We start from the raw sequence: 26,884 nt of genomic DNA on the forward strand, positions 1-26,884 counted from the left end.
CTGCATGGTGACAGCCTATCAGTAACACTGGCCTATCCCTATCAGGATCCAAGAGTGAGTATTACTCCCTAAGCTCCCTTCCTTTGTTCATATGGAAAACGTAAAAGTCACAAGGAGATTCACAGCTGAATGAAACTCCAAGGCCTAGAACAAACCCTTGGCCCCCTGAAGTCAGAGGACAGGCCTGCCCTGACTCTGAAAAGCCCGAGGATGGATTCATGTAGGGAAATGTTTAGAAAAGAATGCTGGGAGGAGTCGAAGCCACTTCCTCATCAACCGCTGGGGCCTCTTCCCTCCCTTCCACACACATTAATTACTGCCAGCGGGCCTTCCCACTTCCCAGGGACCCACAGATCCAGGAGAAGTTCAACACACTGGCTCTGAGCCACTGGGTTCACCCAAGGTCCCCTGGTAGCACCTCTCCTGCAGCCGCTGAGTCGTGATGGCAGAGCTGACTCCAGCCCAGACCCACAGACCCTTCTAGCCTATCTGTATCCCAGCAGCCTCTCCATGACTACTGATGAACAAATGTATGACATCCATCTGTCACTTTAAGTGAAAACTAACAATCACTCCAGGAGGACCACACTCCTGATTTCTCCTTGTGATGTTATTCCTCCAACTGAACCGAACAAAACACGCCTCACTTCCCCCTTCTCTCTCCTCTCCTCTCCAGCCTGCCTCTTTCTTCCTTCCGCCCTGGGTACTGGTGACTGAAGAAAAACCTTCACTGCAGGAAGGCAGGCTTCTCCTCTGGCTGACCACAGACTCTCCCTCGGATGCACCCTGGGAGGTCTGGGACCCCTGCTCCCCTCGACCCCGTGGGCTTCAGGCTGTCCTAAGTGAACCAACCACACGAGAAAACCAAGGACAGAAGGGAATGGAGGAAGCTGCCACCGCCCCCTGTCACTTTCCCCAGGGCCCGAGCTCTGTCAGATTTTGAAGGATAATGAGTTTTGTTTCATAACAGTCTTAAATGAACTGGAAGGGGGAAGGGGATGACAATGATAAAAATCTTAATTAAAAAAAATTCCTACAGGCAGAGACTTACCAGATCCTAAGATGTGATGAAAGTCTCTTGAGCTGGGGGCCCTACAGAGCCCCCCAAGGACCCAGCATTCAACACACACCTATCGAGGGCCTACTGTGTGCCTGGCAGGATTCTGGGTACTTAGGATGCTTCAGGGAACACACAGAGATCCCTGGCTTTTTGGGGTTCCTATTCTAGGAGGAAGGAGACAGGCAATAAAGATAATTAGCAGGTAAGCTATAATGGAATGTTATAAAGTTAAAGGGTTTGGGAAAAAAGAAAAAGTTGAGCAGATAAAGGGGACGCGAAATTCAGGGCGTGGTGTTAAATACAGCGGTGAGGAAAGCCTCAATGAGAAAGACAGACATCTGTGTAAACACTTGCAGGAGGAGACAGTGAGCAATGCAGATGGGTATTTGGGTTACAGAAGAGCAATCCAAGCAGAGAGGACAACATGGGCAAAGGTCCTGAGGCAGAAACATGGCAGGTGTGTCCAAGGAAGAGCCAGGGGGTCAATGTGGCTGGAGCGAGTGAGCAGGCAGAGAACAGTAGAAGATAATGTCACAAAAGCGAGCTGGGGGAGAGGGCAGGGTGTCACCAGACCATTCTAAGGACTCGGGCTTTCACTGACTGAGGTGGGGGACCACGGAAGGATGATGAGCAAGGGAGGAACAGATCCCCTGCAATTCTCTGCCACTCTATCATTCTTCCCCAGTGACCTCCTTTGATACATCTAATAAATACGGCTCAAAACCATCTCTCGTGCAAAGCCCTCTTTGGGGACTTCCCTCGTGGCGCAGGGGTTAATACTCCACGCTCCCAATGCAGGGGGCCCGGGTTCAATCCCTGGTCAGGGAACTAGATCCCACATGCCTGCCGCAACTGAGAGTTTGCATGCCACAACTAAGGAGCCCACGTGCTACAAGTGGGGAGCCGGCGAGCCACAACTGAGGAGCCCGCCTGCCACAACTAAGACCCAGCACAAGCAAATAAAAATTTTTTTTTAAAGTTTAAACTAAAATAGCATTAAAAAAAAAAAGAGCCCTCTCTGATTAATCACTGTAAATTACAAACTCAAACAACTCTAAGAAAACCAGCAAGCCCCACACTTACCTCTCCCTCAAATCAATATTAGACCCAAAGGGAAGGAAGGTAGGAAGGTAAGAGAGGGGAATGGGTACCAGGAAAATACAACAACAAACAGAGAGAGACAGGGAAACACGTGGGAATGAACAGAAGGCTCCAAAGAGAGGCAGAAAGACAAAGAAACAGGAGCCCAACTGCTCCTAGGGTCCCTTATTCTTCATCCACTCCAACCAGTTTACTAAGTCCAAAGCACTTAAGCTTTCCAATCCCTGCTGCCCTGTGGCTGCCCTGACACTCCAATCAGTGGAGAGCCCTCTCTTTATACCTCCTTACTCTTTATCCTGATGTCAAGGGAGGAAAGAGACAGATTCCTTTACTCTTACTTTCTAAACTACAAAGGCCCAGCGAACACTAGCCTGTCAGGTGGAAGCAGAAACTCCCTTGTCATTAAAGCCACACCAGATCCCCAAGAGATTCACTATAAGCCACTGGGCAACCTCACCTGGCCAATCTATAAAGTAAGCTGCCACCACACTGCCCAGGCCCAACAGCAACTTCTGTCCATGGCACCTCCTCCTCCAAATTGTCCCCACATTCACACTCATCCCCCAGCAACCACACGGAGAAAAAAAATAAATGCCCAATTAAGAAAAAGCTCAGGGGCTTCCCTGGTGGCGCAGTGGTTTAGAGTCTGCCTGCCAATGCAGGGGACACGGGTTCGAGCCCTGGTCTGGGAGGATCCCACATGCCCCGGAGCAACTGGGCCCGTAAGCCACAACTACTGAGCCTGCGCATCTGGAGCCTGTGCTCCGCAACAAGAGAGGCCGCGATAGTCAGAGGCCCACGCACCGCAATGAAGAGCGGCCGCCGCTCGCCCCAACTAGAGAAAGCCCTCGCACAGAAACGAAGACCTAACACAGCCAAAAATAAATAAATAAATTTATAAAAAAAAAAAAAAAGAAAGAAAAAAAAAGCTCAGGGGGACTTCCCTGGCAGTCCACTGGTTAAGACTCTGTGCTTCCAATGCAGGGGGCGTGGTTCGATCCCTGGTCAGGAAACTAAGATCCCACATGCTGCGTGGCACAGCCAAAAAATTTAAAAATAAATAAATAAATAAAATTTTTAAAAAGAAAAGGCTGGGGAAGCCCTGGAATAAGCTAAAATTGGTAGAATTATAACAATTAGCTCAAGATGGTATAGTGTAATAGCTAAAAGCGCAAGATCTAGAGCCAGAATGCACGGTCCAGTCCTGCCACTGAAGAGTGCATGACCTTAGACAAGTTACCTGTGAGAACTTGGGTAAGTTACTTACCCTCCCTTGCCCCAGATTCCTCATCATTATCTAGTTCCTGTGTCCTAGGGCTTCAATTAGGAAAATTAAAGTTAGTATTATAAAGCATGTAAAAGAATGTCTGGCACATGGTAAACATTATATGAATCCTTTTGTGTGTTTTTTTTTGCGGTACGCGGGCCTCTCACTGTTGGGGCCTCTCCCATCGCGGAGCACAGGCTCCGGACGCACAGGGTCAGCGGCCATGGCTCACAGGCCTAGTAGCCACTCCGCGGCATGCGGGATCTTCCTGGACCAGGGCACGAACCCATGTCCCCTGCATCGGCAAGTGGACTCTCAACCACTGCGCCACCAGGGAAGCCCTATATGAATACTTTTAAAGAAAGAAAAACGGAATTCCCTGGCGGTCCAGTGGTTAGGACTCGGCACTTTCACTGCAGAGGGCCCAGGTTCAACCCCTGGTCGGGGAATTAAGATCCCACAAGCAACGCAGCAAGGCCAAAAAAAAAAAAAAAAGAAGGAAAAACACTCTTTAAAAAGGATAGCATCTTTCTAAAACACCTGAGAGAAAAAGTCTGTATTTTATTTTTGTACATGACATGTGCATGAAAACAATTACTACTGATAAATATTTTCAACTCTGATAATTCCTATTCCATACTTTTAAAATAGTAATAAAGTATTATGGCACAAAGATTGCAGCATTACTTACATAAGAATATTATGGTAAATGACCTAAGTATCTGACAGTAGAATGGTTGAGCAGATTACAAAAGCCATAAGAAGGGGGTTTGTACAGATATTAAAAATCACCTAATGGGGGCTTCCCTGGTGGCACAGTGGTTGAGAATCTGCCTGCCAATGCAGGGGACACGGGTTCGAGCCCTGGTCTGGGAGGATCCCACATGCCACGAAGTGGCTAGGCCCATGAGCCGCAACTGCTGAGCCTGCGCATCTGAAGCCTGTGCTCCACAACAATAGAGGCCGCGATAATGAGAGGCCCGTGCACCGCGATGAAGAGTGGCCCCCACTCGCCGCAACTAGAGAAAGCCCTCGCACAGGAACGAAGACCCAACACAGCCAAAAAAAAAAAAAAAAAATCACCTAATGAAGATTTTCTTAAAGACATGGAAAATACTTATAATGTCAAATAATAAAGGATACAAAAAACTAGACTTCACTTTCAGCTATTATGACATAACTGCTAATAAACTAACCCTCCTGTATAGAACCATAAAAAGTAAATAAAATACAAAATAATAACAATAATAATAACTGTTTGCAGGTATAGGAGTACAATAAGGCAACTAGGACTTGAGAGGCCAAGGTCTTATAGGAAAGGGAAGCTTGTGAGGTATATATTAGTCCTAATGTTTCCCCTCAGGACATTTGCCGATTTGGTAGAAAGAACATTAAGGTGAAACAAAAGGCAGCAAATTAAAGCTTGCAGCAGCTTCCTCCCTGGACTGAGAAGACAAAAACTGGAGCTCAGGGCTATGACAATATCTAGGATTTAAGAGGCCAAGATCCCAGAGAAAAGGAACCACACATAAGTGAGTTCAATATTCAGCAGCAATTTCCGCTGAAGGCATTTGCTGACACCTAACCCATGGGTGTACAAGGCTAGACTCTGGGAATCTAGCAGCAAGAAGCTATTAAAAGACTTAAAAGGTAGCTAGAGATTTTAGTAGTTTCACAGGGGCAGGGAGACAAAATTTGGATATCAGGGCCTATTAAGAAAGGGGGATCCTAATAAACACCCATCCTACAAGTAAGGGCAAACCAGAAAAACCAGCCTTGACTGAATCAAGGTGATACAACATACGAGCCTCTACATTTTCCATGTAAAATGCCCAACATTCAGACAAAAATGACCAAGCATGTCAGGAAAAGGACCAAACCAAGAGAAAAATACAATCATTAAAAACGGTCAAAGATATATTTTATTATAAATATTTACAAACAATAAAAACAAACAAACAAATTAAGAATTAAATAGATGAAACAGTAGAAGAGATGGTGGGTGAATTGGAAGACAGGACAGCAGGAAAAAATATTCATATTAAAGCACAGAAATTACAAAAACAAGCTTCAGCGACACACAGGCTACCATGAAAGGGTCTAACTCATGTGCAGAGGTCTAAAGAGAGAAATAGTAGACCAAAGCAACCTTTGAAGAAAACTGCCCAAGACTTTTCTAAAACTGACAAAAAACACCAGGCCATGAATTCTAGAAGCTCTCCAAACTCCAAGGGGTTTACATGCAAAGAGAACCATACTTATGCACCTCATAGTAACACTGCTAAAAACACAGAGCCAAAGGAAAAAATATGTTAATTTCAAAGCAATCATAATAAAACTGACAGATGACTTTTAACAGAAATGAAGGAAGGCAGAAGACAATGGAATGATATCTTTAAAGGATTATTAAAAAACAAAAAGCAAGCTAGAATTCTATACCCGGTGAAAATATCCTCCAAATATAAAGGTGAAAAAGACATTTTCAGACACAAGAACTGAGAGAATTGTGACACCAGCAGACACATTACACGCACACGCACGCACACACACACACACACACACACACACACACAAACAATAAGGAGAGACAAAAGAAAATTAATCTGAAAGCATGTACGTGGTTATATAGGGAGAAATGAAGAATACCAAAAAGAGTAAATATGTGGATTAATCTAAAATATTGTTAATTTTTAAAAACAATATCTTAGGGATTAAATTCTTATGATAATTTTATATTCTTATAGTCTCTTATATTTGGATATTTTATATTGTATTATGATAATTTTATGGGATAAAAGTTTTGTGAGAATTAAAATCACAACAAGACCGCAAAAGTCAATATGAAGGTATAGGAGGTATAGAAGTCTAAGCGTTCTAAGGAGCTTGCAATGCCCAGGAAATGGTTAAAATACTACTTTAGGGTAGACTCTACAAAAACAAAAATACAAAATCACAGACAAAGCATCCAACTATGCAAAGGTATATATATTGAAAAAAATACTAGAAAGAAACCCCATTTTTTAAAACTGAGGTTCTATCAAGATGACTGGTTTTCATTGTCTTTATACTTTTTGGCTTTTTCAGTAGAAAAACTTTTTTCTCAATATTTGGTTTCATGTAACACTAGACACTATTTTCTTATACTTGCAGGAGGTGAAAGTAGCCTTCATTTTCTTATAAAGGTTCAAAAAGAAAAAATTCCTAGAAAATTGAACCAAGACCCTGTATTTCTGCAGTCAATTATTAGCAACATTTATTCTAAAAATACTGTTTGTCTACCGATTACAGACCAGCTATCTGACATATCCTGTGCCCTGGGTGCGGAATGACTGGTCACTCACACTGGGTTTCGTGAGAGAGAGAGCACTCCTAAAGTCTTCCTTCTCAAAAAGTATGAGGAAATTCTAACTTGGCAGAGTCGCTTTTGAGAGTAATTCAAGTCATCTGTATGGTCTTTCCACAACAGAAATCCAAAGAGCTTGCTAAATTAATAACAGTCATCAAGGGGCTTCCCTGGTGGCACAGTGCTTAAGAACCCGCTTACCAATGCAGGAGACACGGGTTCGAGCCCGGGTCCAGGAAGATCCCACATGCCACGGAGCAACTAAGCCCATGCGCCACAACTACCGAGCCTGCATGCCACAACTACTGAAGCCTGTACGCCTAGAGCCCGTGCTCTGCAACAAGAGAAGCCACCACAATGAGAAGCCCATGCACCGCAACAAACAGTAGCCCCTGCTCGCCACAACTAGAGAGAAAGCCCGCGCACAGCACCGAAGACCCAATACGGCCAAAAATAAATAAATAAATTTTTAAAATAAATAAATAATAACATTCATCAAGCAAGAGACGTTTGTACTCCACCTTGCAGCAAGAAAAAAACTGCGCCCCAGAAAAGGAATGTATATTGCTTAGAGAGTAATCCATGCTCACTAGAATGACCATTTTTTGAAAATCAATAATATTAGGGCAGATGGTAGTGCAAATGAAAATTAATTTTGAAACTGTGTGAAGAACAATTAGGAAATCTTATCAAGAACCTTAAAAACGCCCACTCTCTTTAACACAGTAATTCTCCTTTCCAGGAATTTAGCCTAAGAAAATAATCTGAGACGTGATCAAAGATCTATGTACATCTATGTTCTATGATCTTTGTTCATCAAAGCACTATTTATAATAATCAAAAATGATAAACAAGCTAAATTTCTTTTTTTTTAATTAATTATTTGTTTTTGGCTGTGTTGGGTCTTCGTTGCTGTGCTTGGGCTTTCTCTAGTTGCGGCGTTATTATTTCCAATAAGTGAAGGATCCTGGATTCAAACCCAAGCAGTCTGATTCCAGAACTTATACTTTTAATCACTAGACTACACTGCCTCAAAAAAATACTGGATGGAAATTATTAAAATGTTAACAGGAAGGAATATAAGATTCTTTTTTTTTTATAAATTTATTTTTATTTTTGGCTGTGTTGGGTTTTCGTCGCTGCGCGCACACTTTCTCTAGATACAGCAAGCGGGGGCTACTCTTTGTTGCGGTGCGCGGGCTTCTCGTTGCAGTGGCTTCTCTTGTTGCAGAGCACGGGCTCTAGGCTCGCGGACTCAGTAGCTGTGGCTCGCGGGCTCTAGAGCACAGGCTCAGTAATTGTGGCGCATGGGCTTAGTTGCTCCACGGCGTGTGGGATCTTCCCAGACCAGGGCTCAAACCCGTGTCCCCTGGAATGGCAGGCGGATTCTTAACCACTGCGCCACCAGGGAAGCTCGGCAGGCGGATCCTTAATCAGTGCGCCACCAGGGAAGCCCACAGGAAGGAATTAAAGACAATTTTTATTTTCTTCCTTAGAACTGTCGATATTTTCTGGATTCCCTATGATTACCATGTACTATTTATAGTCTCTTTCTCCAAAAGAAAGTTCTATGTACTCTTTTCACTTACCATTTACACGATTTCAGTGAAAAAGTCTTAGCTCTAAAGAAGCTTTGAATCATGTCTTCTCCAGGCTTTACAAGCAGGAGAACATTTGTAAATCTGAGCATGACATTCTGACCAGGGAAAGGGGATGAGCCAAGACTATGGACTCTTCCATTCCACAAATACGGGTTACCCTCTGGCTGACAAGGTGCTAATTTTTATGTATATTCTGCCCTTAATCTTCCCAATGACCCATTCAAGTAGATGTGACTATCTCAGGAAACAGAAGTTTAGGAAGGTGAAGTGACTTTCCCGAGGTCACGAACGCCACTCCAGCTCTGGTCAAATGTCTGCCCACCAACCGTTGCCTCAAATCACGTAGAACAATTGGGGCAGAGCTGAGAGCATGTTCAGGCCCAAATACTACATCCCTCAGTGTCTCCATTTCCTCACTCGTATAATGGGGATAATAATGCCTTCCTCATGGAGTTGCTTTGAGGATTGAACGAGGTAACATATGTAAAATGATGGCATGCTTTTGCACTTACTAGGTAGCTGTTGCGCTTTGAAATGCATCCTATCTCCAAACATGCACAATGCGAGGTCACCACCACCAGAGCACAAAGCCTCACCTTCCGAAAGAAAAGAATCCTCTTATGCTTCTCTGAACTCCACCATCCTGGTTCCTTCTTAACTATCTCAGAGCCACTGGATTGATCTCAGTTACATCCTAGACTCCTTTTCAAAACTCTCTTCTTAAATTTAAGCCCCCAAAAGTGTCCTCAGAGAAGAACCTGGCATGGGTTGTCAAAGACAGAAGGCTGAAACCCCAGCCTCTGTGCTCTGCGCTTGTGCTCAGATCTGATCATAAATTGAGACATGGGACGACCCAGAGTGAGACATTCCCTGGAGGAAAAAGAACAGCTGGGCACAGGGCGGAAGGGGAGGTGGAAAGAGGGCAGCCACCAACAAAGTGGAGAGTGGACAGGGAGGGTTTCCGAGTATGTGGCCGGGGGCCCCAAAAGGGAAAGGGATTGGGGACCCAGAAGAAGTGAAAGGGAACTCTTTTAGCAGTTTCCCTCGGATATGGAAAAGAGCAGCTAATATGGAAAGAGAAATGGTAGGAGGCCCTGACTTGGCAAGATGGTGATGCTATTCTTTTTTTTTTAAAGGACAGCTTTATTTTTTTTAATTTATTTTATTTTATTTATTTATTTATTTTTGGCTGCGTTGGGTCTTCGCCGCTGTGCACGGGCTTTCTCCAGTTGCGGTGAGCAGGGGCTACTCTTCGTTGCAGTGCGCGGGCCTCTCACTGCAGTGGCCTCTCCCGTTGCAGAGCACGGGCTCTAGGCGCATGGGCTCCAGTAGTTGTGGCTCACGGGCTCCAGAGCACAGGCTCAGTAGTTGTAGTGCACAGGCCTAGTTGCTCCGCGGCATGTGGGATCCTCCCGGACCAGGGCTCGAACCTGCATCCCCTGCATCCGCAGGCAGATTCTTAACCACTGCGCCACCAGGGAAGCCCCGATGATGCTATTCTTTAACATCACTGCCACAGACTACGAAGTCCAGACCCTTAGCCCTCTTGCCCCTGTGCTTCTAACACTTTCCTAACTGATCTCTTGGCCTGCAGGCTCAGTCAAGCCAGCCTGTCCTCCACGCCTCTCAGGGTAATCTTTCTAATACGTAATACTGACGTGACCCCATTGTTCCCACACCCCAAACCCTTCAGTGACTCCCCCACGGCCTACAGGGTCAAGACCAAGCTCCATAACGGGGCACTGGCTCCCCCCTGCCCAATCCCTTGCTTACTCCTCCAGCCTCATCACCTGCAAATGCCACTGAGAACTTCCTAGGTGCCGGGCCCCAGCTGGGTGCTGGGGACACAGTGATAAACAAGACATGACACAGATGAACAAAACCTAGTTCATGCCTTTAAGAAGCTGAAGCTGTCACTGTTTGCAGATGACATGATACTATACATAGAGAATCCTAACGATGCTGCTACCAGAAAACTACTAGAGCTAATCAATGAATTTGGTAAAGTAGCAGGATACAAAATTAATGCACAAAAATCTCTGGCATTCTTATACACTAATGATGAAAAATCTGAAAGTGAAATTAAGAAAACACTCCCATTTACCACTGCAACAAAAAGAATAAAATATCTAGGAATAAACCTACCTAAGGAGACAAAAGACCTGTATGCAGAAAATTATAGGACACTGATGAAAGAAATTAAAGATGATACAAATAGATGGAGAGATATACCATGTTCTCAGATTGGAAGAATCAACATTCTGAAAATGACTCTACTACACAAAGCAATCTACAGATTCAATGCAATCCCTACCACTGGCATTTTTCTCAGAAATAGAACAAAAAATTTCACAATTTGTATGGAAACACAAAAGACCCCATATAGCCAAAGAAATCTTGAGAACGAAAAATGGAGCTGGAGGAGTCAGGCGCCCTGACTTCAGACTATACTACAAAGCTACAGAAATCAAGACAGTATGGTACTGGCAAAAAAAACACAGAAATATAGATCAATGGAACAGGGTAGAAAGCCCAGAGATAAACCCACGCACATGTGGTCACCTTATCTTTGATAAAGGAGGCAAGAATATACAGTGGAGAAAAGACAGCCTCTTCAGTAAGTGGTGCTGGGAAAACTGGACAGCTACATGTAAAAGTATGAGATTAGAACACTCCCTAACACCATACCCAAAAATAAGCTCAAAATGGATTAAAGACCTAAATATAAGGCCAGAAACTATCGAACTCTTAGAGGAAAACATAGGCAGAACACTCTATGACATAAATCACAGCAAGATCCTTTTTGACCCACCTCCTAGAGAAGTGGAAATAAAAACAAAAATAAACAAATGGGACCTAATGAAACTTCAAAGCTTTTGCACAGCAAAGGAAACCATAAACAAGACCAAAAGACAACCCTCAGAATGGGAGAAAATATTTGCAAATGAAGCAACTGACAAAGGATTAATCTCCAAAATTTACAAGCAGCTCATGCAGCTCAATAACAAAAAAACAAACCACCCAATCCAAAAATGGGCAGAAGACTTAAATAGACACTTCTCCAAAGAAGATATACAGATTGCCAACAAACACATGAAAGAATGCTCAACATCATTAATCATTAGAGAAATGCAAGTCAAAACTACAATGAGGGGCTTCCCTGGTGGCGCAGTGGTTGAGAGTCCACCTGCCGATGCAAGGGATGCGGGATTGTGCCCCAGTCCGGGAAGATCCCATATGCCGCGGAGCGGCTGGGCCCGTCAGTCATGGCCGTTGAGCCTGCGCGTCTGGAGCCTGTGCTCCGCAACAGGAGAGGCCACAACAGTGAGAGGCCCGTGTACCACAAAAAAAAAAAAAAAACAACTACAAGGAGATATCATCTCACACAGGTCAGAATGGCCATCATCAAAAAATCTAGAAACAAGAAATGCTGGAGAGGGTGTGGAGAAAAGAGAACACTCTTGCACTGTTGGTGGGAATGTAAATTGATACAGCCACTATGGAGAACAGTATGGAGATTCCTTAAGAAAACTACAAATAGAACTACCATATGACCCAGCAATCCCACTACTGGGCATATACCCTGAGCAAACCATAATTCAAAAAGAGTCATGTACCAATATGTTCATTGCAGCTCTATTTATAATACCCAGGACATGGAAGCAACCTAAGTGTCCATCAACAGATGAATGGATAAAGAAGATGTGGCATATATATACAATGGAATATTACTCAGCCATAAAAAGAAACGAAATTGAGTTATTTGTAGTGAGGTGGCTGGACCTAGAGTCTGTCACACAGAGTGAAGTAAGTCAGAAAGAGAAAAACAAATACCATATGCTAACACATATATATGGAATCTAAAAAAAAAAAAAAGGTCATGAAGAACCTAGGGGTAAGAGGAGAATAAAGACACAGACCTACTAGAGAATGGACTTGAGGATATGGGGAGGGGGAAGGGTAAGCTGTGACAAAGTGAGAGAGTGGCATGGACATATACACTACCAAACGTAAAATAGATAGCTAGTGGGAAGCAGCCGCATAGCACAGGGAGATCAGCTCGGTGCTTTGTGACCGCCTGGAGGGGTGGGTTAAGGAGGGTGGGAGGGAGGAAGACGCAAGAGGGAAGAGATATGGGAACATATGTATATGTATAGCTGATTCACTTTGTTATAAAGCAGAAACTAACACACCATTGTAAAGCAATGATACTCCAATAAAGATGTTAAAAAAAAAAAAAGAAGAAGAAGCTGAAAGTCATGCTGGGGAGACAGACACAGAAAGGGAGCATTGCAGTCGAGATGGACAGTGGGATGGAAGCCCAGCCGGGCTGTTTAGGGAAGGCCTCTGGAGGAAGTGGGAGTGAGCCAGGTGAGGGACAATGGAGGGAACATTCCATGCTGAAAAACACCTCAGAGCAAAGTTTGTGAGCAGTGCTATCTGACAGAACTTCTGCACTAATGGAAATGTTCTACATTTACGCGCTCCAATATGGCAGCCACTAGCGGTGTGTGGTTATTGAGCACTTGACACATGGCTAGTGAAACTGGGGAACTGAATTTTTAATTTTATTTATTTTTAAATTCATTTAAATTTAACTCGCCATGAATAACTAATGGCTACCATGCTGGACGGCACCGTTCTAGAGCATTCAACTGAGGGCGATGGAAAATGCAACTAGACAGGTAAGCCCTGAAGTTGAAGTGGTGCTGCAGTAAGGCCAGACTGTATGTGGTTTCCTATACTCACCAGGCCATCAGCTGTCTACCTGTAAGCCGCCCGCTGGACCCACACAATCCACCCAGGTACCACCTCTCTCTGAAGACTTTCCTCCTACTTACTATTTCTGAAGTTTTGTCTTTTTCTAGGCAGGCATCACTGTGTATCTTACTTATGTGTCCTCGTAACAGTCCTCCACTAAACTCTGAGCACCTTCTCTTATTTGTCTTAGTACTTCTAGCCACTGGTAAAATCCCAGCACATGGGAGGCAGTCAGTAAATGCCTAACGAACAAGTGAGTTGTCAGCACAGGGACCATAGCCTGGCAGGGATGGGGTGGGGGGGAGGGCATTCACCTCTTCTATCAAAGATGTGAGCCCCTAAACTTGACCTTCCTTAGAATGACGGCTCTGCCCAGGAGCTCGGGAAAGGTTCTCATGACTGTCCTGAGCACTCTACCCTCAACTGTCATTGGCAGGCCTTGGGGTGGCTCTATTTTCCCCAAGTTCCTAGAATCTAGAGACCTATACAAGGAAGGTGACTAGCCAATTTTTAAAGGCAGCATAGCCTAGTGATCAGGAGCCAGTCTCTGGAGTCAGTCTTAGGTCTGGAGACCAGCTGGGCAACGTAGCCCCTGAATGTCCTTAGCCGCGTTGCTGAAATGCTCGAAGCCTCGGTTTCCTCAAGTGTAAAGAAGACATCCCGTCTGCCTCTTACAATTGTTGTGCAGACGAAATGCCTGACACATCTGCACGAGGCCAGCCACACAGTAAGCTGTCTGTAAGCAGTAGCTACTGCTCCTAAAGCGATGTGGAACCCTCACTTCGGTACCCCAAGGTATATGCAAATTCCCGAGCCCCTAAATCGGCTCTTCGTGATGCTCCCTGGGATGCAAGGGGTATAATCCAATCTGTGACTCACAATGTGTTGCCAAAAATCTCCTCGAGTCCCCAAGGGAAAATTTATTTTAATTCCATCTAACTTTAAAAATTAAAGAGTTCTCACGGCATTTTGGGGTGGCAGGGGTGAGGAAGGAGACCATGAAATCCAACAAGCCGCTTTTAAAAGGTTACAAACTGACTGGAGAAAGAAAGGAGAAGGCAGCTGGAGGGGGTGAGCACTGGGGGATGGGGACAATCCCCTGAGTCTCTGCTATTATTGAATACCCCGACCCTCAAAGCAGCGAAGCAGCCCCCTCCTCCACGTGGGCTAAGCTCCGTTAATGAGAAAGCAGAGCTCTGCCTACATTACCACAATAATGATTTCCCGGTTGCATTTTTACATGCCTGCTGCTTTATCACAGCAGAAGTAGACATATATTTTCAATAAATCCCTTCTCTCCTTCCTCCTCCCCAACTTGAGCTCTCCCAGTAAATGTTGTTCCCTCTGCACCCTCCCCCAACGCAATCCCAACCCCGGAGCACAATGAGTTCCACTAATCAAAACAGAAAGAAAAAGAAAAATGGAAAAATCACAGCTGCTGAAAAACAGCATTCGCTACAAGTCAAAGCCCTCCACATTTTTTCTGCAGGCAGCTTTTACTACTTCAAGGACACATCACCCCTCCCCTATCAGGAATCTTACGTAGAGTTGCTTAAAGGGGAGGGAGGAGGGGATGGGCGAAGGAATCTAATATTCACTCTTTCCTATTTTGACTAAGCCAGCACAGACAGAAATATAGATAAGGCCTTGAATAAGTGATTCAACAAAATGTCACTTATTAAAAGAGATGGGGGATGGGGCCACATTTGCATCTGAGTTAAACCACCCCAGCTAAAGGCTGCCAGGCCAGAAAGGCAAGGGGGAAGGAAACATTTCTCCAGTCTGGTCTCCTTCAGCGGCTGCAAGAGCTGACCCTGGTGGCAGAGAGGCCCGGATTTCTCCCTCCTCCAACGAGAACCGATGGGGAGAGAACCAGAGAGGCAAAACCAAAGCAACAAAGGAGCTGTAAGCATTTATACTGTACTAACTAGCGCCAGGCTCTGTACTAGGTGACGGGGGAGCAAAATTGAGTGATGACCCAGTTCTGCCCTCCCAGGGCAGTCTAGAAAGAGTCAAGGACACGCCCAGTGGTCAGGATGACCACAGCCCTGTGAGCCAAGGGCTGCAGGAGCCCAAGGGCATCCCCCCTCTAGCCCACCCCCCAGTCTGGCCCCAGACCAGGCACACAGGGCCCTCAAGAAAGACTTAAGGAATGAGTATGTGCACAGTGAAATTGCTGGAATTCCATGCTGGTCTCTAAAGCTCAGACTCGTCAAAAGGAAAGAGGCCGATGAATGTCCTTACCTACCCCGGCTCCCCTTGAAAACCCCTCCTCAGCTCCCGTGTGTTCACCCAATTAAAACAGAGAAGTGAACAAGTCCCAGCACTTGAGAATCAGCTCATTACGGATAGCCCTCAGTTGAATTTTAAGACAGTTTGGTATCTTCCATTGTGATGACCACAGAGGGAACTCATATGACACTCCTATTAAAACTCCTTGGATATGGGGATATATGTATAGGTATAGCTGATCACTTTGTTATACAGCAGAAACTAACACACCCTCGTAAAGCAATTATACTCCAATAAAGATGTTTAAAAAAAAACATTAAAAAAAAAACGAACAACTCCTTGGGCATCGACTCCATTCTTTTTTCTTTTTCTGTTTTAAAAAGTCCTCCAAAGAAGCTGGGTTGGAGGCTGTTTCCCAAAGATGAGGAGAGGCTCTCAGAGCAGCCTCTGTTATACCCTCTGTAACGACAAAGAACCCTAGGGGGCCCTCAGAAAGCCTCACCCAGGTGGTAAACCTGCTCTAGGTCCCGTGTGTTCAAAGTCAGAGCCTGCAGACTAAAGGCCGCAATCTCTAGAAATGACCACGGAGGCGCTCCACAGAGGGGACAGGGCTGAGAATAGGAGGCTAATGAAGAATAGCCCCTAGATCTGTTAAAGTCAAGTTTGGGCTTTCATTATGAAGCAGCCTTAAAGCTGTGTGCTCCAGCACAAGCCAGACAATTCAATTTTCTGACAAATGTAATGCCCCAAACATGCTTAAATCATCTGAGTATTTCCAGCTAAGGTCGTTGAGTTCTAAGCCCCAAATTCCCAGATGATCTTCTTGGTCTCCATGATCCTTTGCATATATTCTGTACCACATCTCTTACTGAATACCATACAGCATTATCTGAGAGTGCACAAAATTGGAGACCGTTCAAATTCTGGCATTAAACTAGGGCTTTGAATGCTGGCTGGACATGTGACTCTGGGTTAATCACTTACTTATATTTTTTCAATTCTACTTCTTGAGCCTCACTTTCCTCAGCTGTAAAATGAAAATAATATCTACCTCCTATGGTTGTTGCAAGACAGTTAAAACAAGACATGCCAAAGAGGCTTTGGACCCATAACATGCTATGTAAACACTGGTTATTACAATGACGTCACCCATTTCCTCTCTCGCTCTCTGATTTTTTGTTGATTATTTTCCCTCTCTGTGAAACCAAATTGATATCGGTTCCACTGATCTCTCAAAACTGATAACTTGTGTTTATTTTACAAACACAGGAAGAAGTCCTCTTATCTACAGGTGTGCAAAATCTCACTAACTGCTGAATCTAGGTGATGGGCACAACTGGAGTTCATTATACTAGTCTGCTTTTGCGCGTGTTTAACGTTTTTTCATAGTAAAAATTAATTTTAATAAATAAATAAAGCATCACCCTCTTAGGCAGAGGCCAGAAGTCCAATTAGTAAAAAGCACTGGTTGCTTTTTAAAACTAGAAATGACTTTCCAGCATACACAGTAAGACTAAGGGCTAAGGACTGTAAGGTAGACTCAGCTGTATAGAACAGTTCTCATTTGCAAAACAAACTTGGAAGGCAAATGAATCACTGCTATGACCACTGGGCCACAGCTGGGACTCTTGGGTGGGTTCAAGGTTCCCCTGCACCAAGTTCACAAACCAAGTTTATGTGGACCTTTGAATAGGCAGGTCTCAAATTCTATATATGGAATCAGAGTGTGAACCTACACAGACTGGCATTTCACAGCCAGCTTTTCTGATGCCAGCCTTCCAGCAGTAAGACCAGTTTCGCTGAAAGAAATCACAGAGGACTTGAAAACCCCAAACAGAAAGGGGCTACAAGGAGGGAACAAGAGAGAGTAGACACGGTGAAAGGGGTTTTTAGCAGAAGCTTTAGGGAACTGACGGCAGTTTTTCATTGGTTGTCAGGTTTCACATCTAAAAGGCGATCTGGCTGAAGATCACTGGCTGAAGATCACTGCACCTCGCTGCCGCCTGTGTGCGATGCCTCTTACAGTTTACATCGCACTTTGCGTACATTATCTGATTCAGTCCTCACAACTCTCAGAGAAGAGGCGACAGATGGTATCACCCTCTTTTTACAGATGCGGAGACAGACTCAGAGGCTGACTTGTCCAGAGCCATACGACGGAGCTGCACCCCAACCCAGGTCTTCTGACTCTGCTCACCCACTCACCTGCCATACAGACCCCATCGTTGGGGCCACCGGGGCAAGCAGGGCACTCTATGGCCTATTTTTGTGAAAGGCCGCCTGAAGTAGAAGCAGCCCTTTCGCCTTGTTTTTTCCTTGCTCAAAACGTACAACACAGTGCCCACCAACAGGGTTGCAAATCACAGATGTCTTCTGCCAATCATAGTTTTCAAATAAATCTAATGTAAGGCCCAAATTACTTTAACTGCAGACTCTCTTCCCCAAGCGAAAGAATCCGGTCTTTCCTTTGTACTGCTCAGTAATGCAGTCACATGTTCAGAAAAATGCAGTACAATTTTCTGATGCAGTCTTAACCCTTGTCATCTCTGGCTGGTGTCAAAGCCCGAGCCCAAACCCCTGCCCAAGGCTAGCGCAGCCTCAGCCTGGAGAGACAGAGCACCTGTGCCCCAGCACCGCTCCCCACCCTTCCCTCACCTGCACCTTCACTCTTCCTGGATCTTCCCTCCAGTCATCATGAAGGAAGTGTTCCTCCCCCCGGCCAAGGCCAGATCTTCCCCACAGACTTTCTCAATGGCTTTTGCTCAGCTGACCCAACCCATTGCTCTTGAACAATCCCTCCCTCTTCACTAGTCTTTCCCATCATCACACACACAGACCAGCAGCACCGCCCCCAAAACCCTTCCCTCTACACACATGTGCTTCCAGCTCCCCCTCCATTTCTCTGCCCCCCTTTCACAGTCAAATTTTGCCCCAAAGTTGTCTCCACATGCTACTCCCAGTTCTTCACTTCCTATTCCCCTCCCAACCCTTCCGATCCTGCTCTCACCCAATCCATTGCTCCATTCAAACTGTTCTTTGCAAAGTTGATAATGGTCTCCATTTTGCCAAATCCAGTGGTGACTTTTCTGACCTTAAACTCATGAAACGTTTAACACTCACTCCGACCCAACACACACACACACACACACACACACACACACACAGCCTTTTCTTCTCTCAACAGACTCCGTAGAGCACCTCATCCAGTCTCCTGGATTTAAATACCAGCCCTTAGTTGATGGTTCCCACATTTTTATCTCCTGCCTGGCCATACCTCTGCCACTGGACATTATATCAGACTGCAAGCTTAACATCTCCACCTTGAGTCTAACAGGCATCTCAAACTTAGCGGTGTCCAAACTGAAATCGCTTGATTCTGCTCCCCGAGACTCTTCCTCGCCCCCATCTCAGCAAAGAGCACCACCCATATCTACCCAACTGCTCAGTCAGAAACCTCAGTTATTAGATTCCTCCTCCCCAACCTCCACCAAATCCATCAGCAAGCCCTGCCCATTCTACCTCTAATAAGCATCTCACACCCACCTGCTCCCCTGCATTCACCTCCTGTCACCTCCCCACCTGGCCTCCTCCAAATGTCTTTTTGTTGCGCTCCCCAATTCCACACCTGCCCTCTCCACCAATGCCACCCCCTTTAAACACGAGTTAGGGGGTGTCACTTCCCACTGCAAACTTCCAATGGCTTCCCACTACCCTTCAAATGAAACCCAAACCTTTCCAAGGCCCCAAGTCCTGCATGATCATCTCAGGCTGCCCTCTCCCCCTGCCCCCTTGTCCACCTGTGCCTCTTTTTAGTCGTCCCCCGCCCAAGGCCAAAGTCCTTCCACACAGGCCCTCCTCTCTCTGCCTGATGCTCTCTGTCTTCCCCTCACCCCCAATCCTCAGAGAGGCTAGGCTCCTTTAGCTAAGTAACTGTAAGTTACTGCTCCCTGTGGTTTCATCTGAGCATCTACCACATTTTGCAAGATATATTTCTTTACATGTCTGCCTCCCTCTGGACTATAGGCTAGGCGGTGGAGTGGGGGATGGGGAGAGGAAGATGGTTATGTCTTTTAATTATCAGTGTATACCCAGAGCGGTAACACAGTGCTTAGCAAATAGTAGGTGCTCAATAAGTAGCTGCCAGTACGTACGCATGAATAAACCAGATCCAGTCACAGCACGAAAGTAACTGTTAACCTCCCACAAGGCCTTGGTTACCATTTAGGTACACAAGTTCTTTTTCCCCTTCCTGTCTGTCAAAAAAGTAGGTTTTTAATGTTGCTAAACCAACAGCCCAATAGCTCAGTATACTCCACTCATCCCCAGCTTGTTGTCTTCCGTGAGGAAAAAGTAAAAATCATGTTTCTTCAGTAAACCCCAATTAACCAGAAGACCCTACAAGCAGCTGCCTTGAGAACTTAAACATCTTTAGAAAATACCACAGAAGCTTTTTGGTGTGTATTTTCTTTAACCCAGAAGAGAGACATGGGATCAAACTCATGTTACCAGGACTCTGTTATTCCTTATGATGCCACAGTATCCTAGCTGAAAAACATGCCAATATCTGGACTCCAGCTGCTCCTGTGTCCCTCTCCCCGCAAAGGAAATCAACTATGTTTTAGTTTCCCTTTTATTTCATTGGTTCCCCTCCAACAGGCAAATTCAGAAATATTAATCCACAAGATTCCAGCTGATTCTCCTCCCTAAATCACACAGTTTTATGAAGTCAGAAATAAAACCAGCTGAAGTCAACTGCTTTTAGAGCAGTCAGCACCCATCTCTACTGCCTGGGGTCTGAGCCACTTGTCTGGATCCTTACTTCTCATGTCAATGCTCAAAGTCAATAAAAACACCAAGAGCTTTTCCTCCAAAAGTGCCCGTGGTGAAATGTATGATATCCCAGAAGTGACAGTAATACAATATCATTATTTTGAACCTTATCACAAATATACGACCATATCCCAATTACCCACGTGTGAATTCTCCACAGAAAGTGGGTAAAGCCACACTAGGCTTTCTGGTCTCCCACTCCTCCCAAGACTACCTCCCCCTGCTGCCTGGGATTAACAGCTCAATTAACCTTAGACTTGACCAGGCATAATTAGGCAGGTGAACCAGCTGGCTGGAGGGGAAAACTTCCAAGATGAACTGAAATTATTTTTGGTGCATGGGATTATATGCCCCACTCTCTATTAGCATATATAATTGGGACTCAGCCATGCACTTTTTTTTTTCCAAGACGGTGGCAGACTTTCACAAGCATTTTCTTGCATTTGACGGTCAAGATTACCAGGCCACTCAAGAGTCCTTTTTGGAATCCAAGGTGTAAATCCACTCTCTCCATGAGAAGACAAAAAGAGAAGTTAATCAACTCACCCAAGTCCATGAGGCAACTTGGCCGTTGGCCCAGGAAGAGACAGACTGTGGAGATCTCTTGAGACTTTTCTTCACAAGACTGAGTCACAGAATTTCAGACATGAATGGAACTCACGGATCAAACCATGCGTTTTTAAGATAAAAACTCTGAAGTCCAGAAATGGCTAGACACTGATACCCTCCCCACTTTTTCTTCCAGTGCCGCTGTGCTCCTGCCTTGAGAATAAAACCACCTTAAAAATTCTTTGTCATTTTACAAATCCTGTAAACTGAGCCAACTGCTGAACACAATTTTAACATGTTCTGATTAATCAACTTTACGGAGAATCCTCAGACTTTCCCCCAAAAAAACCTCTGATGCTTTCAATTATTATGACCAATCCACCCATCAGAGCAGGAGAAAAAGAATTTTAAGTAAGCTTGTTTCTGTGACCACACATTTTATTATATAAGCAGCAAAGAACACTACAGTCTGTCCCCTCTCTTACAGTGAAAGCTCCCACCTTGACAAAAACCACAGGCCCAAGTGGGTTAATGGATGCAAAACTGAGTACTTTCCACACAGTTCATAGAACAAGTGTTTTCACAGCAAGCTCACATAAATGTTATGTGATATTACCACATGCCTGCTATGTGGAAGCCTGCTTACCAAGCTGTGAAAAGACCCATGCTTACTACGGAACCTGCAAAATTAATCTTCTCAGTGCCCATAAAGCAGAAGGGAAATGCTCTTTTTTGACAGGTTAAGCTGGCTTCTTAAACAATTCTTTGGCGAAAATGGACATGCCTAAAAGGGCGGAGCCCAAAGAGGTGTGTCACTCCTGGTATCAATTCCTATAAATCAAATCCTGACAATATTTTTAAAAGAATGAATTATGATTCATGGGCCTTCAAACCTTTATTACCACAGAACATTCTCAGAAGAGGGAAAAAAAGCTACTGTGACTTGATTAATGGCCAAAGAAAGACAATAAAATAAATCCCATAAATTAAAAAAAAAAAATACTGAATGACCATAACCACTCTTGGCTTGGAGGGTAGACATGTAAATAATTCCTCTACCTTGGGATAAACACACATAAAGTTTCTGTTTACCTTCCCAGCATATATATCAACCAGAAGCAGATTTTCAGCAGGGGAAAAATAATAGCTAATTTGTTTAACGAATGCCTAGTTAGGAACATTTGATAAGTGGCAATAATATTGAATTCCCAACCTAACTCAACTCTCAAGCTGCCAAAAATCAAATTCTCAATCTGGAAATCTGATGACAGAAAGGAAAGAAAAAAAAAAAAAAAGAAAAACCACTGTCCATGTAAAGAGATCATTTTTTTTAAAACCCATTTTTTCCCCTGCTAGTATTGAGCCTGTCTATAGCACTGCAGAAAGCTTAACTAACTTTAGTTAACCACACTGCCTAGTGTTCACTCCCTGACTCTACTAAACTTGTCTGGGTTTGAATTCCTGGTGCTAAAATTATCCTGGCCAAGTTAAAACTCCTAGCATACTTATGGTGGCGATCATTTCATAATGTATAAAAATATCAAATCACTATGTTATGCAACTGAAACTAACACAATGCTGTTAAGTCAATTATACTTCAATTAAAGAAAAAAAAAAGAAAAAGAAGGAAATAAATAAAGCTCCCAGCCTAATGAAGGTACCTGACAGCTAAGACCTACAACTCATCTGCAGAAACCAGTAGGCTGAGGACCAGGAAAAGAGGCACAGAGAAGCAAAGAGGGCTGGTTAACTAGTTAAGGGCTGAATACTCCTGGTTGTTATCCTTCCAGAGAGCACCAAAACCACATTTTCCATCACCAGACTGCTTTCTTGAGACAGTCTATGATGCAGAAGGTTGGTACCAATTGGGACAACTTAAAACTCCTTTCTTAAAGCTCTGCTCCATGGCCTGCAAAAAAGTGCAAACAGCCGGCATTTTTTTAAAAGAACTCTTCAGCCATCCCTGGATCCGTCATTCTTAAACATCACTTCCATGCACTTCACAAGACAGCCGGGGCCATGCTGTTAGCAACCCGCTTCAACACGTTCACTTGCCAAAGCCGCGTCTAGTGTGGGGAAGAGTTTCCACAAAGCTGGCTCTAACGGGCCAGTCGAAGGCACACAGAGGAACCAGAAGTCATTTTCTTTTAACCTAAGGATGGCAGGCGCACATGCTCCAGCCCAGTGCTGGCCAGAGGCTGCCCGCCAGGTGCTCTCGGCCTCTGCCAGTGAATGAGTGGTTTTATGCTGTTTTTTTAACATCTATTTCTTTAGACCACCGGCAGTAACTTCACAGTCTTCCGAACTGAAGTTGGGGAGTCAAGGGGCAGGTTTACTCCCTTACACATTTCTCCCATCTGGGTGGCCACTTTAACTTCTGGGGAGTACCCAGCCGCCGAAGGGCCCTCAGGAGCGTATACATACACATATGCATCATGTCAAAAACCCCAAAAGGCACATCCCTAGGGTCCTGCGGCTTCTTGGCTGGAATAATGAAGGCTTTATAACAACACAATCTTCAGTTGCAAGCCCCCCCCTCCTTTAAGCCGGGTCTGCCAATTATAGCGCCCACCTCACCCCTCCCCCCTTTGCTGGGATGCTCTGCAGCGCAGAGAGGGAAGAGGGAAGAAGGGAAGCAGAGAAGGCCCTGCTAACATACTGAAAGTAAAGAAGTGGGGGGAGACTTCTCCTAATCTGTCCCCCTACTTTTCTCTTCCCCTCCCCCGTCTTCTCACGGAGCATCCCCCAACTAATTTTTTAAAAATGAAACTTAATAAGCTTCTTGCCTACCTTGGCTGTTTCTGCAACAAGTGCATGGGCAATCCGACAAGAAGGCCAGTCTTCGCTTGGGGGGTGAGATGGGGGGGCGAGCAGAGCTGATGGAGTAATTTCAATATTAATTTCTGTCAGAGCCGCCTTCTCGAAGCGCTACTCACTTACAGTACTGCCCTCAGCCTGTAAACAAATATCGCTCCGCCAGGAAACATACTCCCCAGATGCAAGCCCCTCTCCCCAGCAGGGAACCTGGCCCTTCACGCCCTCCCCCCAAAACAGCGTGCTCCCCCACCCAGGGTAGGAAGCTCCGGGTTTCCAGAGCACCAACCCACCACCTCCGCCACCACCCCAGCAAGAAACTTACTCGGTCCGTCTACGTCTCCACCCTCCCTTCAGGAAATCTACTCTCCATATGCATTCAGCCTCCCCGCAGGAAATCTGCTCCCCCCTCCCCCCTTCTATATACATGCACCCCCTCCCTCTCCTCCTCCCCACGCGCCCTCCCCGGCCAGAAACTTACTAGCGAGAAAGCGTGCAGGCTCTCCCGATCCTGGAAACTTACTCCCAGATATAGCGCCCGCCAGCCCCCTTTCCCGGCCCTGCTCCCCTTCCTGCCCTCCGCCGCAAGCAACTCCAAACTCTCTGCATCCAGCCACTCTCCCTCCCCGGTGGAAATTTGCAGCGCGGGGCCGCGCGCGTGCATCCACCCTCCCCTTCAGGAAACTTACTCCCCATCTGCATGCACCGCCTCTCAGCCATCGCTTAGAGGGAAGGGGGTGTGCTAGGGAGACAGAAATACATATGTATCTCTCGCCCCTCCCCCGGCCGCAGCCCACTCGGGGCCGAGCCGCTGTAACCTGGCCTTACCTTTTGCATTGCTCCCCACCCTCGCCCCCTCCCTTAACCCTCCTTATCCGCTTCCCGGCGCCCCCTTTTTTCACCCATTACCCACCCCTAGCAACCGTTCCCAAGCTCCTCTCGGCCTTTTTTTTTTTTTAATCCAGGATGCAAATTCCTCCCCTGTCAGCAAATCGACTGTCAAATTATTTTCTTGCAAAAGGAGAAAGGCGGGGTGGGGGGGGAGCAGAAGCAAAAAGGAGGGGAGGCGGGGGAAGGGAGAGAGAGGGACAGAGGAGGGGAGAGATATCCCTCCGCAGAGCTGGGTCTGGCCGCGGGCGGGGAAGCAGGAAGTAAGGTGTCCAGCGCCGCGGCCGGCGGGTCCTCCGCCGCGGCCCCCGCCCGCGCCCCCTGTCCCCCGGGGCGCCGCGCTTTGGCCGGCGCGGGCCGCCCGGCGCATTGTTCGCAGCCTCCTTGGCGTGCGCTGCCGACCTTATCTGTGTGCTCCGCCTGTACGTGAGGTTGCACCTTTTGTAGGCTGGCAAGACTCTGGACATGGATGGGGCAGGGGGCGCGGACCAAGTTGCGGCCCCGCGCGGGACCTGTCAGCCCCGGGGTGTGGCAGACTCTCTGGCAAGGCCGGAAAATCGAGGCCCGGGAGAAGGTGGCGTGGTCGGGAAGCTGCCGCCTGAGACCCGGACCAGTGCAGGATTGTTTCCTGCGTAGCCGTCCCGGTTATTGTAACGCGCTTTGCAATCTAACGACTGGGGTTTGGGTTTTATGTTTATTTTTTAAGGGGTTGCAAAGATGCCAAGGTCTAGGTGGGCTTCGGGGAAACGGTCTGCGCCTACCCCCGCTGCATCCCGGCTTCTGTGGGGCTGGGAGAGAGGCTGAGGCTCCCGGGAAGGGGCTTGGAGGTTCGCGAAGCGCGCGGCTCCATCCCTCCGCCCCGATGGGGGCGGGGAGGGGGTGCTGCAAACGGCGCTGGAACTGCATCCCTCTGGGGAGGGGTCTCCATCTCCGCGGCGCTGAAGGCCGGGGAGGGAGGTTGCCTAGGAGAGGGGCCGGAACCGGGCGGCGGAGGGGAGGGGAAGGGGCGCGGGTGCCGCCGCGGCGCGCGCCCGCCCCTCCTCGTGCGCCATGACTGTGGAACGTGGTGCCGGGGAGGAGGGCCGGCCGCCGGGGGCCGCCTGGGGCCGCTCGGCATTGGTGCGGAAACCCGAGCAGGGAGTCGCTTCTCGCGCAGTCTCCTCCTCCTCCTCTGCGGGGGAAACCGCTGCACCTAAACCGAGAGCAGCTGCGAGCAGGGGGCAGGGCGCGGGCTGAAAGGCAAGCCAAGGGTTCAAACCTCGGCGGCGCCATAGGAGCGAGAGCCCAACAGCCCCCTGATCCCTCGAAGGCGCGGCCGCCCTTCGGTCCAGCCCGGGACGCCAGCACTTCCAGGCGGCTTCTCTGGTCCAAGGAAACGTAAACCAAAGATGGTTGGGCTTAAACAGACTACCTCGGGCCGGGTACGGAGCATCTATCTTAGGGAGGTCCCACAAGACAGCGAGTGTTTTTTGCTCAGGAGAAAGTTAAACCATGTTTTTTTCGGTATGGGAAAATCGTTGTGCCCCTTACCCCAAATCTTCGCGCAGTATAAATAAGGTGCTCCCTCTACCCAGACTTTCGCCACTGTCCCCTCACCCCACCCCCACTCGGGCACCGGGTGTGGACAGGGCGGGGGAAGGCTACATGGGAGCTTAAAGCATGAGGTCATGGACGGAGGAGGCTGCTGCCAAAAGCGGCCGAGGTTTTTGTGTATTTTGAGGGGTAACGGTTCTCCATCTTAAGCAGTGTTAAGTTCTCCCGCAATACCCTACGAATTCTGGGGCACCTGGACCAGAGAGCCCCCGAAAGAAGGGGGGGGCTCTGCGCTGTTTGGCTCTTTGAGCTTTTGGCCGGTGCCCTGCCCTTTATGGGGCCCTTCCACATAAGCAAAGAAAGTCGAGGGACAGCGCACTGTGTCGTGGGGTTTGAGAAAGACTCAGATGCTCGGCTCCGCCCCCCAGCGCCACTTTCCTCAGTCCTCGGTCATTTTCCAACCCGATTGCTTTCTACGATAGCCTCCTGCCCCTCTCCGACCCATTCTTCCCAAGTGGCTAGAAGAGTCTTTCTAAAACTCCGGACTACCCTCCTTCAAACCCCTCCCAATTGCTCTTAGAATAAAGCTTTGAAGCCCCCGCGCGATTTCGCCCCTACAGACCTCTCCACTCTCACAGCTCCTCCTCCCATACTGTAAGCCGGGTTGTGCTTTGTTCTGTTGTTTGGGCCTGGGGTAACCCTTCCCCCTCCACCTCTTCTTACTAACTCCTGCTAGACCTTCAGGACTTGACTCAACTGTCACTACCTCCAAGAAGCCTTCCTAAGTATACAATCTCAGCTTTAACTCCCTCAGGGAAAAAAGACCCACCCTCGACCTCCGGGCAGCCGGACTTTGCCCGGAGCTGGCCGCAGTGGCGGCCCTTTTCCAAGGGAGGAGGCATAGC

General features: G+C 46.8%; 1 protein-coding gene across 15 annotated transcripts in view; it reads right to left on the reverse strand.

Annotated features, from left to right (window-relative positions):
• TRERF1 (transcriptional regulating factor 1) overlaps window positions 1–26,884 on the reverse strand; it is a 280,637-nt gene that overhangs the window by 179,936 nt on the left and 73,817 nt on the right. For 8 of the 15 annotated variants that reach the window (XM_033424023.2, XM_012532232.3, XM_033424022.2 and 5 more), the window contains exons 1-2: window positions 24,040–24,488; window positions 23,535–23,620 (exon numbers count right to left, since the gene is read on the reverse strand). The exons of 1 other annotated variant lie outside the window; for it this stretch is intronic. The gene's annotated coding sequence lies outside the window, so the exon portion shown is untranslated. Of the gene's footprint in view, window positions 1–23,534; window positions 23,621–24,039; window positions 24,810–26,884 lie in introns of those variants that run through there. 6 more of the 15 variants (XM_049716101.1, XM_033424008.2, XM_033424009.2 and 3 more) reach the window with 3 other exon arrangements.

The sequence above is a fragment of the Orcinus orca genome, chromosome 10 (assembly GCF_937001465.1).
Source record: "Orcinus orca chromosome 10, mOrcOrc1.1, whole genome shotgun sequence".
In the NCBI taxonomy this organism is placed as follows: Eukaryota; Metazoa; Chordata; class Mammalia; order Artiodactyla; family Delphinidae; genus Orcinus; species Orcinus orca.